Source organism: Lolium rigidum, chromosome 1 (genome assembly GCF_022539505.1).
Source record: "Lolium rigidum isolate FL_2022 chromosome 1, APGP_CSIRO_Lrig_0.1, whole genome shotgun sequence".
In the NCBI taxonomy this organism is placed as follows: Eukaryota; Viridiplantae; Streptophyta; class Magnoliopsida; order Poales; family Poaceae; genus Lolium; species Lolium rigidum.
Genome location: NC_061508.1, coordinates 129,117,777 through 129,131,066, shown reverse-complemented (window position 1 = coordinate 129,131,066; position 13,290 = coordinate 129,117,777). Strand labels below are relative to the sequence as shown.

Genomic DNA, 13,290 nt, shown 5'->3' with positions numbered 1-13,290 from the left:
TGGCTCCACGCGGGCGGCCATGGACGACAGATAGTCGTCCATGGTGAAGCAATCGGAGCTCTGCTCCCCAGTGGCCAGCCGGCGCTCCTCCCGCGCCCTGCCAACAGCCGCTAACGCCGCCTCCTGCGCCTCAGGGAAGGCCGCTACAAAGAAGAAAAGCGTGTCAGAAACCACCAAAAGCCGAAATAAGCTGAAAAATGCAAATTTTCGAAGTCCTAAAGTAAGACTGGCGGCAGCCGGCACGAACCGACTGCCCCAGCCCGAAGATGGAGATTCCGAAGCTCTAAAGTAAGACTGGCGGCAGCCGGCACGAACCGACTGCCCCCAGCCCGAAGATGGAGATTTCGAAGTAAAAGAAGAAGCCTGGAGGCAGCCGGCAAGAACCGACTGCCCCCAGCCCGAAGATGGAGATATCGAAAAAAGTTTCTGCCGCCGGCCGCCAACCTAAGCCGGCAGCCGACGGCCGAAAGCCGGCAAAGGGGAAGGCAGAAGATAAAAAACTCACCCGCCAAGCCACGGTCGAGCCCGCTAAGTTCCCCCAACCACCGCTTGGCGGTGGCCGACGCGCTCGTTGGGACTTGGAGGTCACCTCTTGCTGGAGCGCAAGCCTCCACCTCCTCCAACCGCTTGCTCAGGCCCTCCAGCTTCTCCTCCTGTTCCTTCTTGAGTGCGGCAAGTTCCTTGAGATGGTTAGCCTCAAGAAGGCGCAGCCGTTTTAGCTCCCCGTCAGCCACCTTCAGCTTGGCGGCAGCGGCCCGGTTCGCCTCCTCACTTGTGACGCATTGAGCGCGGGCAACTCGGAGGTCCGACTCCAGCTGTGGGATCCGGGCGGCCTCAGCTGCAGGCCGGCAAAAACAAGCCGTCAGTAAAACAGAAGCGTGAAAAAGAGTAAAGGCAAAGGAAAGAAGGCCTCACCCTTGACAGCCTCCAGCTCGCGAGCCAAGCCGGCTCGCTCGATCTTGGCCTTGTGGTAGCTGGTCACCACCTGGTTGTACAAGAAGGTGCGCCGCTCCTCAACCGTCTGAAAGAATCAGTTGCTTAGACGAAACCTGGACCGGCTCCAAGCAGCCGGCCCACGCCTCGGAGGGCTACCAGGATAACAACAAAATTGCAAAAGAAAAGAAAACACACCTTCTCGGCATCCTCCAGCGTCGCCAGCTGGGCAAGGGCCTCAGCGGCCTTGGTCTTGAGGCTGGCGCGATAGCCGGAGAAAAGCATCTTCATGGGCGCCGTGCCAGGCTGCCCCTCCCGGCTGATTATCTCGCAGGAGTTCGCCTGATGCCATGCCTTCTCCATGGTTCCAGCCGAGCCGAAGCTGGAGTCAGAGGCGGACGCATGCGGCCACCAGCCGGGCACCCTTAGCCACATGAAGGCCCTCAGACGGGCCCGCTGGGCCCTCTGTCCTCACCAGCGCCCGGGAGTCGGCGTCCTTCGAGCGCGCTGGCTCCTCCCTCGCCGGCCCCTTCCCGGCCGGCTCCCTCCTCGTCGGCTCCGAAGCTGGCGGCGGCACGGTCGAAGCAGTCGGCCCGGTGGGGAGCCGTCGCCTCCGGCGCTGAGGCGCTCCTTCTGCCCCGGCCGCGAGCGGCGCGGGCCCGCCGACTCCGGCTCGCCGGCGGCGCAGCGCGCATGCCTCAGCTCGCAGCTCCGGGAGCCCGCTCCACAAACGGGGCGCGGCGCGGGAACATATCGTCTATGGTCGGCCGGCGCGCCGACAGACCCTGATCTCCGCCGCCGGGCGCCGTAGGAGGCGCGGCTGAAGAAGACACCCCTGCAGAAGGCGGCGTGGCCACAGGCGGCGCGTTAGCAGCCGGCGGCGTGCGCGCGCGTGCCGAAGGTTGCGGGGTTTGCTCCCTCCTCTGCCGCTGGAGCGGCGACGTGACGGGAGGAGCTTGCCTAGAGCCGCCTCCCTGGGTGAACTTAATCGCAGCCCTAGCCGAACAAGCAAGAAAAGATAAGTGCAAAGAGGAAGGAAAGAAAAGGAATCAAACAACAAAGGAAAAAAGAACTCACCCGGCTTTCTCCGGGATCTTCTTGGGCGCCAGCCGGCGCTGCTTCTTGGCCCTCGCCTCCGAAGCGGCCGTAGACCCGCCGCCAGCTCGCTTCTTCCCTTTCGGCTTGGAAGTCTCCGTGCCCGCAGGCGGCACCGCGCGCAGAGGCACTGCCGGGATCGGCCCCGTGCCGGATTCCGCCGGCTCCGCATGCGGCTGCTCCTGCTCCCGCTCATGCTCAGGCGAGGGCGGCGGGTTATGCTCCCCCTGGCCGCCGTGATCTTGCACCACCGGCAGATCGTCGTCGCCGGCTTGGTCGCCGGCTAGGTCAGCCGGGTCGACGTGATCCGGCGTCCAGACCTTCGTCGCCAAGTCGCCATCCTCGATGCCTTGGCGGGTGAAAAGCTGAAAACAAGACAAGTTAAATATCGAGTCGGCCATGCTGCCGCAAGTCGGAAGACGGAAAAACATCAAACTTACCAGTTCAGGCGGCTGCTCCCGGTCGTAAGGCGGCAACCCCCAATCCCAGTTGTCCGGCATGTTAGCCTTGGTGATGTTGTTCACCCGGTGAGCCACCTGGGACTTGGAGAGCTCCACCTTCGACGTCCGTGTCGGGTCGAGCTGGCCGGACATATGGCCAATCTTGTGGACGCGCCACTGGAGCGGTATCACCCGGCGCGAGACGTAGGTGCAGAGGAGGTCCTCGGCACTCAGCCGGCCCCCCTGACGCACTCACCCAGGAAGTCCCACAGGAGGTTCACCTCCGCGTCCGGGTCCGAGGACTTGGCGTTGTAGCCCCAGTTGATCCGGCCGACTGGCGGAGCCGGGTTGTATTCCGGCAGGTTGAGCCGGTCGAAGGCCGGGCTCTCGTTCCGCACATAGAAGAAAGACATCTGCCAATTCTTTACAGAATCGACAGTCGGAATCTTCGGGAAGGACGTACCCGTGCGAGGATAGATGGAGGCGGCGCCGCAGGTCCTCGGCCGGCCCTCAGTCGTCTGCGCCTTGATGTAGAACAGCCGGCTCCAGAAGTCGATGTCCGGCCACAAGCCGGCGTAGCCTTCCATGAAGGCCACGTAGCAGCTGAGGAGGATCATGGCGTTGGCCGGCAGGTGGTGCGGCTGCAGGCCGAAGTGGTCGAGGAACCGACGGAAGAAGTTGGAAGCCGGCAGGCCCAATCCGCGGTCGAGGTGCGCGCCGAAGACCACGCGCTCGCCGGGCTCCGGCCGAGGCTCCATCTCCGCGCCCGGCGCCCTCGTAATCACCCCCGCCGGGATGCGGCGGAGGCGCACAAGCCGGGCAATGTCATCCTCCCGCATATAAGATCCTTTCCAGGAGCCGCTCGGCTGGGCCATCGAGGACGAAGAAGAAGAGGAAGTCCAGGAGAGGCGGAAGGGCGAAGAAGAGCCGCTCCTCGCCGGAGGAGATCGCGGTGGAGAAGGGCGCGCCGTCGATGCGCGCGGCCCCGTGGCGCCGGATTGGCGAGGTTGCGGTGGCGGCTCGGCGGAGGAGCGTCGGGGCAACCGTTCGCCGAAACTCGCCAGGAGAGCGGAAGAAGAACCGCACCGGAACAGCGAAGAGCTCGAGCGGAGAGAGGTTGCGAGGCAGGAGCGCGAGGAGGAAGAAATGGGCAAGTACCGCCTCGATGCCTCCCCCGCGGCTTTTAAAGCCCTCAGGCGTGGGCGGTTGGCCTCCAAGTGGGCAATGTGGGCCACGTCTCCGGATTTATTGCGCCCTAAATCCTCCCACGACCGCTACCGTTACCAGAAACTGCCACACCACGTCGCCCACAACCGCACCGGATCCGGAGGGACATTGATGTGACCAGACGAACCGGCGGCAGAGCCTTGGCGTCAGACCGGTCAAGTCGGGTGCGGGACCCAAGGCGGCGGAGACTCCGGCGCACCGCAAGCCGGAGCCGGACAAGAAGTTCAACTCGAATTAAACGTCATCAGCAAGGCGGAGACGCCGCCAAAACTTGCAAGAAAGAAAAAGCTGCACAAGTAAAAATAGCAGCCGGCAGCCGGCGAACGAGCCGGATGAGGGCGCAGCCGGCTGAATGAAAATTCTCAGTCGGCCCCTCCAAGTGCCGCCAAGTATATTCAAGAAGCCGGGAAAACCTGCCTAGGTCCTTCTAAACGCAGGACCTTGCCAGCTTCGGGGGCTAATGTCGGGGGAAGACCCCGGGTAGGGCAATGGACGCGGAGCAACCGGCTGGCCACCGGCCGGCTCGCGGCAAGAGGCCGGCCGATGAGCAGCCGGCCGGCGCCGTGGCCGGCTGGTCCGAAGCCGGCCGGCTCTAGGTCCTAGTCGGCCCGGCTACGGCCGCCAATGCTCGTAGCCGGGCCGGCTTCTACAAGCCATATCCGACTGGGGGTCTGTACCTCAGACCGACTCGAGGCTGGCGAGTCTTGCACTGGAAGGAACCGGGTTGGTAATCCGGGTTCCCAAAGTCCACGCTGACTTCATCTTCCGTAAAGCGCGGGGCACTGTAGAGCAGCAGTGCCACGCGCCAGACAGGCCATCATCGCCTACGACGATCCGTACCGGCTACAGGGCATGATGGCGACAGAGACTCTTCCTCGCCATACCGCTGACCTCCTCTGGCGGACGGGACGAGCCACTACGCCTCAACGGCTCCATGACGTCAACGCCTCGGGAAGGAGCGGAAGCCGGAGCCGGCCAAGCCGGCCAGTAGACTATAGGGACTTATATGTAAAGTGCCAGCGCCTATATAAGCTGGGCTACCCCCCTCGTGCGGGGGACGATCGATCATTATCACTTCATTCCACCCTTATCACTGCCCTGCGAGAGAGACCATCGACTCCCTTAGCCTCCCAGGAGCAGCCGGACACAGCTCTAGGAGCACCATTGTACTGTGTGATATCATATACACTCTAGCAGGAGTAGAGGTTTTACCTCCACCGGAGGGCCTCGAACCTGGGTACGTCGCCGTGTCGCTCGTGCCCATACCCGCTTCCGGATACCGCCGTGAGATCTCTCAGGAACCACCTTCGATTAGCCACCCTATGGCATATGCCGTGACGATACCACGACAAATTGTTCGGAGGCTCCCACACGTCCCTGCCATGCTATGAAAACTTGCATAGAAAGATGAACTTGTTGTGGGATTTTCATTGGAAATTTACCAAAAGATCCATGCCCCGCTCTATATCTCTACTTTAGCCCGTTATGCAACATGAATGTCGCAACTTTCGCTAGGCAGTTGCCATTTTTGCAGTTGTGGAGGCGGTGACGTGGGTGAGGACGGAGGTGGCAACGTGGGCATCGGCGCCGATGAACGAGCTACCGCATCGTCATGAATACTTGGAAGATCATTCGTAGTATATATGGTGAGCTTCTCTTCTCCCTTGGTGAGTTCTTGTTCCACCCATGGCATTGCACGTCGCTAGGGTTGTACGTAGGGTTTCCAGCGATGATCGGCTGCAAAAATTTGTCGTGTATGTTCAGGTAGTGTGTAGGCATGGTTTCCTCGCAGTTCATGTGCCAAAAGTCAGGACTTTGAAAGTGTCTTCTTTCGGCGCCGCGTAGTGGCGCGTATTGCATCTTGATCCTTGAAATTACATCTAAATTGACATATGTTAGAGTTCGATGTCTCTAGACATCTTATGTAAGGTTCCTTCGTAGTATGCTAGTGGAACACTTGACTACTATGACAACTGCAAACCGTCTCATTGCTATGGATTGAGGATTTTATTAGGGAAGGTGGAAATGAAGTTACAGAAAGAACAACCGTATATTGGTGCCTACCTGGGAAAGGAATTACAAATAGGCTTTGACTCCCACATCTTTACAATGATGGTACGTGTGCAAGAGGAGAAAGTATTGAACTTGCTGGTTGACCATACCAATTTTCTCAAGGGGTTAAGAGAAGATATGGTAGTGCCAATTCCTAGAAAGTAGAATATCACTGCAAGTGGGAACGAGGATGCATATGATGTTGTCTTACAAGATGTTGACAATAGCAGTGCAAATGAGAAAGAGGGTGGAGATGATGTTGTCTTACAAAATGTTGACAATGCTAGTGCAAGTGAGAAAGGGGATGCATAGGGAGGAGATGTTAGTGATAGTGTTGATTCTGAATTTTATGACATCGCGTTCCTACATATAATGTTGACAAGGATGTGAATGCTAACAATGAGCCTACTCATATAGTTGAGCAAGAAGATGTTGCTGGTCTTGACCATGATGATTTAAATTTGTCGAAGGAGGAGTATAGGAAGCTGAAATACAAGTTCAAGGAATTCAATGCAGAGGTGGATATGGAAGCACCAATGTTCAAAGTTGGCATGCTATTTTCCTCTATGGAAGAATTCAGAAGAGCACTATATGTCTGTAGTGTGAATGAAATGAAGATAAAAAAATAAAGAAATGAAGCCACAAGGCTACATGCTATATGTGAAGGTTTTCATCAATTTAGTTGCCCCTGGATTGAAAGAATATTGTAATGATCACATTATTTAGAAGGTTTGGGAGTTCAAGACATTGACGACTCCATTTCTCACTCAATGTTTCATGGATGAGTTCAGAGACAACCAGAAACTTGATTACATCAGTTGGAGTTCTTGAAGGATGCATACTATTTATTTGCTTAGGTGGATGCCACATAAAGACAAGGTACAAAGGAAATTTGCTTACAACGGTTGTAGTTGATCCAAATGATTGCATTTATCAAATAGCAACGTGTGTAGTTGAGGTGGAGTGCATAAGCTCTTGGGAGTGGTCCTCAACAACTTCAAGAGATGATCTCAACATTACAAACACATCCTCTGTCACTATACCAATTACACCATTGTGTGAAAAGTCCTCTAGATTACGCATTCCAAAATGCTTGGAACCTCGTTTTGCTGTTCTTATTCGTTGTGCAAGGTGTGAGGTTATAACCAATGTTAAAAGATTATCAATACGCGGATGAGGAATGGAACAACTAGATAAGAGTAGCCTGCACATAATTGTCGATGCCGCCCTTTAATCTTTACATATTTTGCCGTGCGAAGTCGATGAAACATACCGATCATATGTATGAAAAACAAGCAAAATGCTTGGCTCAGATGTGTTTAAATCCTCGTATATGAATTTTCTTCTAGAAGTTGTAATAAATAAGAGTAATATGTGTCACAAATACACGTACCCATGCTAAATGTTCCGCAGACAGCTAAAAGGGACTCGAGCGCCCAGCTTCATTTCCAATTTTCCATGTGCCGAAGTTGAGCTGCGGCGACACCAAAAAACAAACTTAAGGCTCTTTAGAAAAGAAGGAAAATAAGATAATGGCATCCTTGGTAGATGTACGGTTCCACGCCGGCGGGGCTCCAGCAGGGGCGTGGGGCGGGCAAACAATCAGGCAAACATTTAGTTTAGGCCATGGACCAAGCCGTGATTAGCATCTTCACAGTGGCGTCGTACCTAGTCGTAGTCCTCCTGGCTAGGCGTATGGGTATGGCCCAAGGGGTGGGAAAAGAAGAGAAAAGCAGAGGGTATAGGATAGTCCTGTCCTGTAGGCAGGGCAGGCGTATGGCGCAAGCGAAAGCAGAGAGAGAGAAGGTACAGAGGAATCCAGGATAAGGTCGCAGCACGGGCATGGCCCGCCTGTGACTGCCCCCCGCTGCGGCGCGCAGAGCAGAGGCAGGAAAAAACTTGAAGGGCACGGTACGGCGGTGCACGGACCCTGGCCCATCGGATGTGACCCCTTCTCAGCGTCGCGTGGGGGCCAAAGCTGCTGCCGCTCCACTGCTCACCATGTCTCGTCGCGTCTTGGTGGTAGTGAGCGCCTGATTTGAGGTCTGCGAGACTGATAGATGCCCCCACGATTTTGTGGGTAATTTTGTGCTCGTAGCTCTTCCCTGCACCGCACGCGCGCGACCAAGTGACACGCGCGGGGCACATAATCCACACTGTTTCATGAGCGCCTTTATACTTACTAGCAGAATGTCCGTGCTTCGCTACGGAGTAAACGACAGTTAATATCTTTTAGATGTCGGTATATACCTAAGAGCAGGGCCAGCGCAGTATACAATTTCTGCACGTGCAAGTAAAAGCACCTTTGGCGTTGGAGATTTTTTACCTGTAGCATGTAGCCTTTTTATCAATTCTGTGCAGACTACATATTGATGCTCTAGAAAAGCTCAAGCTTGAAACATCAGAGAGGGAAAAGAAGAGAAGGCGAGACATGTCAGGGCGTTAGAAAATTCAAACCTAGGCTTGAGAAAAATTCAGAAGCTAGCTAAACTCATAACAGAACTACGCCAATGAGATTTTATTTCAGAATAGAGTTTGATGCGAATACATCCATGTTAATAATACAAGATTCAACATAAGGTTCCAACTTTGACGGAAAATAAGCTCAAATCTTTAGCATTTTGAACACAGAAAAATGAGCTAGTCTCTAGTCTAGTCTGTGATTCCAAAAGGTTTTCTTGATTCACTTAATGTTGAGAAAATTGTAATCAGAAATAAATTGGGTACATAACCCTTTCAGAACTCCCAAAAAAACAGAATATGAACAGATACCATGAATCAACAAAAAAATTACATGTACAGCAATTGCTTTAAGTTTGTCATAGTCCCAAACAACTAAAATCTACATAGTCAGAAACTGAACTAAAGTTAGTCATATATCTGCTTGTACAGTACATTTTGTAAGAAACTAATTGCAAATATGCAGCTCTAGCTATCTTTCCCAAAGGTTGAGAATCCTGAGTATGAAGCAAAGAAGAATATAAAGAAATGCATTATGTCAGCTCCTTCATTCCAGTTCTTCTGAAAACATAATAGATAGTACCATCTGCCGTTTCACGGTGAAGTTCCAGAGTAGCACGACCAGTGCGGGGGCGTGGCCACTGAGCGAGTAGTAGGTGCACAGGTTAACGGGACAACCCCCATCGCCACGCTTCAATTCTAGATCAGCCGAAAATGATGAGCTGCAATAAATTATGGAAAGCTAATGTATATCTAAACTTGAGACATTAAGAGAAATGTATTTCAAATATTCAGCTACCTATTCTAAACACTGGGCAACACACAAATGCCAAGTTTGTGCGGAACTCAAATGGAAACTATCCTTGAACCAAATTAAAGTTGGACACTGCATGATTTCCTAAGCAAGCGCATGAATCAACAAACAGTTGAGCGGATAAAGCATCCCAAACCATGTAATGGGATGAACTGTCACCTGTGTGATATCCCCATCTACCTCAAATTCGTCCTCTTCAGCATCATACACCATTACTTCCCCTACTGAAAAACATGACACTAATCAACATACCAAAACAGGAATGGGAGAAAAACATGACTGAATTTTGAAAAATATCTCTACAAGCATCCAAATGAAATGAACGGGGTTTAGCAGAAGCATCAAGATGGAATTGAACATGTTTATGTTCCATTTTAGTTTGGACAGTAAAAAAACTTATCCCAAAATATCATGTTGCATTAGGATCTCATCCAACTGAAATGAACATTTAATGCAAGCATCAAGCTGGAACTGAACATATTTATGTTTCATTTTAGTTTGGACACTGACAAAACTGACCCCAAAAAATCATGCTGCATTATGTCCTTAAGTAGTCATGGACAATGTTCTTCCAACAGAGATTACACCATTTCAACATAGCTATCTAAATTGATTGTTCCGTTCAGACTACCGACATCAAACAAAATCAATCTTGCTTTGCAAATTACACTACCTGCTATAGCTCTTGTGAGTAGCAAAGAGATTGTTCGATCAGCTGAACCGAGTGTACGCCGACACTGGGTTGGGGCTTTGCCAAGTGAAAAAGGACCGAAGAGTTCTAAACCTCCCATTCATGTCGGCCCTGCCTTCATCAAGAGTACTTGTATAGCCAAAAGCGGTGGCATTAAGAATAAATCTACATGAGTATATGGTTTGATCAGTAGAGTAGCTGCTCATTTGTTGTACTTAATGTGTTTACCACCCCTAAACTACTCAAACGCCAGGTATTTTTTTTATGAGTTTGCTCATATGGAAACATGATGATGAGACGGATGAGGAGATAAAATAACATTTACCTCTGCTATGTACTCCGGAAGCTGTTCAATGGCATCATTCACCTGGAAGATCATATGCCCAAACACTTCAATTAGCTATTTCATCCCTACAAAGAAACATGTAGAGAACACAATCAAATCAAGAACATCAACACATGAGCCACTTTAGAAGAATATAAATTCATTCACCTATTATTTTAAGCAAGAAGGTCCATAAAGTAGAGGTATCAGGTATATCTCGTATGGCACAGCTTTTCGACCATTGATTAATCAGTTGTAGGTCCCTTCCACATAGGCTTTCTCAAGCTCGCTCAACTGCATATTTGATGCAAGGATAGTCTAGGGCTCTCATAGGATGAAGTACCAGTTCAGGGTAGAATTCAGCTATTTTGTTCTCAACCAGCTGCCTCACCGATAGACACAGTCTAGAAATTAATACATCTACCTATCAATATAAAATCAATACAAGTTTAAATTAGAAGATTATTTAGTACTCAGACGAACAAAATCATCATATTGTCTTCCACTGAACATTAGATTATTCAGTACACACCAGTACATGAGTCATGAGGGATCAAGATGCTTATTGCATCCAAATAGAACTACAAATCTAATAATCTTATTCAGAGATCTTTAAAAATAGAAACACATTGGTTGCCCTTTCTTGCAAGCACACATACGCATAGTGAAGGCACATGTGCATACACATCATGAGAAGCAGGCTCGTCTCGTCCGGATGTTTTCTGCAGTTGTAAGCAACAATAGCTTGCATTGGCAATTCCATTAAAGTAATTCCACAAACAGTTGGTAGGCACTGATCGACTCCTAGGACAAAGTATAACTTGATGTGAAATCTGCTATAGAGCCAGCGAATAGCTACAGGGATCAGCTGTGCAGACTCACTCACCGTTTTGCCATTGGTGGTGGCGGCCAGTGAAGTCGTTGCCACGATCTTGGTACCTCGCAGTCAATTCACGCCTCGCCGGGATTCTCCGGCCACGCCTTCGACCCCACGATGATGCTGAACGGAGTCCCCTGTCGACCCAAAAAAAAAAAGAGAAACATGTCGGCTGGACGAAGAATGACGGCGGCGGCGGTGGCTCTTGTGGGTAGGAGTGCCAAGTGCGGACCCTTGTCACGCGGAATCACGCGGGGAGGTGGCGGTGGTGGCCGGCCACACCGTGCGAGGGGCACGATACGAGCAGGAGGCACAACTTAGGCGCAGCGTGGGCCGCGAGTGAAGTCGGCGATGTGGGCGGGGACGGGAAGGCGGCATGCGGATGCGGGGCGTTGGGCGGGCGGTGGCCATCGGGTGGGCGAATCGCGATAGCGATGGGTTGGGTGACTCGACGGCGGGGATTATTAGGCGGACACACGGGCGAGCATGGTGAGTTTCCCGCACGCGGTGGAGGAGGTCAGGAGCGGCGATGCTCGCGCGGTGGAGGGCGGCTGGGAAGGGCGCTCGCATGATTGGGGGCGGCCGAAGGGGAGTAGTTGCGAGATATTGACCACAAAAAACGCAGATAAGCTGTTACATCATTGCGTTGAGATAAATCATCTTGGTAGGACATGGGGAGGGAGGGTATTATTGTCCATCCTGAAAATGTGACACCAGGCATTCACCAGTTTGCTCTTAATAGTAGAGAAAAGAAGGAGGTTATTGCACCACAAGTACAAGAACTTGCACTCTACGTGCATTTTCATACAAAATCTTGTAAAGTGTGTTCCACTCATACAACAACTTGTCCTAGACGTGCACAACTCATACAATTCTATGTGGTGGCGACACGTGGCAGTTGTAAAGTGTGTTCCACTCATATAAGAACTTGTCCTAGACGTGCACAATCATACAATTCAATGTGGTGGCGACACGTGGCAGTTTTTCCAGACAGGAGAGGAAGATTTTTATTGCAACGTTAAAAAATAAGATAATTGCGAACAGGTCCTTGCCCCAACTAAACATGTTGTCAATTAGATTGCAGAAAATGCATGTTGTCAATTAGATTGCAGAAAATGCATGTTGTCAATTAGATTGCAGATTAGAAAGAGCCACTCTCCTTTAGGCTAGCGGTGATTGCACAAAAATTTCTCTAGGAAACCAAGCAAATCACAGGTGAACTTCATAATTGCAGCTTCAAGAAAAGCAACCTACATCTCAACTGGGACCTTCCGATCTTCAATATAGACTTCAGTTCACAGACGCTGTCAGATCAGGTGACCACAACAGTTCACAGACAACACAGCTGTGCTCTGGACCATTATTGCGTTGCAACACCAACAAAGTGAACACTCTATCTCAGCTCATAATTCTTGCTTAATTAAACGATGATGCTACAGACCTCTTACAACAATCGATACCTCTTCACGCCAAAACTTCCTAGTACGTCTTGATGTGCACACCGTATTTGGTGTTGGAGATGAACATGGTGCCCGTCTTGATCTTCTCTATAATTAAAGTTATAGTGGGGCGTTTAGTTGGGCGAGGACATGTTCGCAATTATCATAATTTTTCAACGTTGCAATAAAAATCTTCCTCTCCTTCTGGAAACTGACACGTGTCGCCACCACATTGAATTATATGAGTTGTGCACGTCTAGGACAAGTTCTTGTATGAGTGGAATACACTTTACAACTGCCACGTGTCGCCACCACATTGAATTGTATGAGTTGTGCACGTCCAGGACAAGTTGTTGTATGAGTGAAACACACTTTACAAGATTTTGTATGAAAATGCACATAGAGTGCAAGTTCTTGTACTTATGGTGCAATAACCTCTAAAAGAAGATGCAAATCATGCACGTGATCTGCATTGAAATTGATAATACTACTCAGCTTACTGTTAGTCCGGTACTAACAAAGTAACAAACGAAAACAGCGGTGCACGTGAATCACGTTGAATTGAATAACGGTGATTGACTAATTATTAGCACCACAAGTACCATCCCGCTAACACGAAATCGCCACAACCACAATGACACGGCCCGCTTCACCCATCCAACGATCGGGCAGGTAGTACGTAGTAGTACGCCCGTTGCAACATTGCTTGGTGGCACACACGCTACGAGCTGTGATCGCCAGCAGTGTCTAGTCTGCAATAGGCTGAGGAGCCAGTTGTCTTCCACAATGCCCGGCCTCTGCCTGCCTGCCTCATCACAATTCCATTGATAATAGGCGAGGGACGTGCACGCGTACGCCTCGGTGTGGCTGATCTGATGGATAGACGGATTGGATAATGGATGGAGATAAGTGCTGCGTTCTCGAGGGCATCCGTGTG

At 51.1% G+C, this 13,290-nt stretch overlaps 1 long non-coding RNA gene across 2 annotated transcripts; it reads right to left on the bottom strand.

Annotated features, from left to right (window-relative positions):
- Positions 1-8,675: 8,675 nt before the first annotated feature.
- Positions 8,676-10,308, bottom strand: LOC124682204. Of its 2 annotated transcripts, none has more exons than XR_006996186.1 (3): positions 10,206-10,308; positions 10,038-10,123; positions 8,676-9,245 (listed from the first exon to the last, which is right to left on the bottom strand). It is a non-coding gene; the product is annotated as an uncharacterized LOC124682204 (long non-coding RNA). The 2 variants fall into 2 exon arrangements; XR_006996187.1 differs by having other exon boundaries at positions 8,676-9,242.
- Between the last annotated feature and the right edge of the window lie 2,982 nt (positions 10,309-13,290).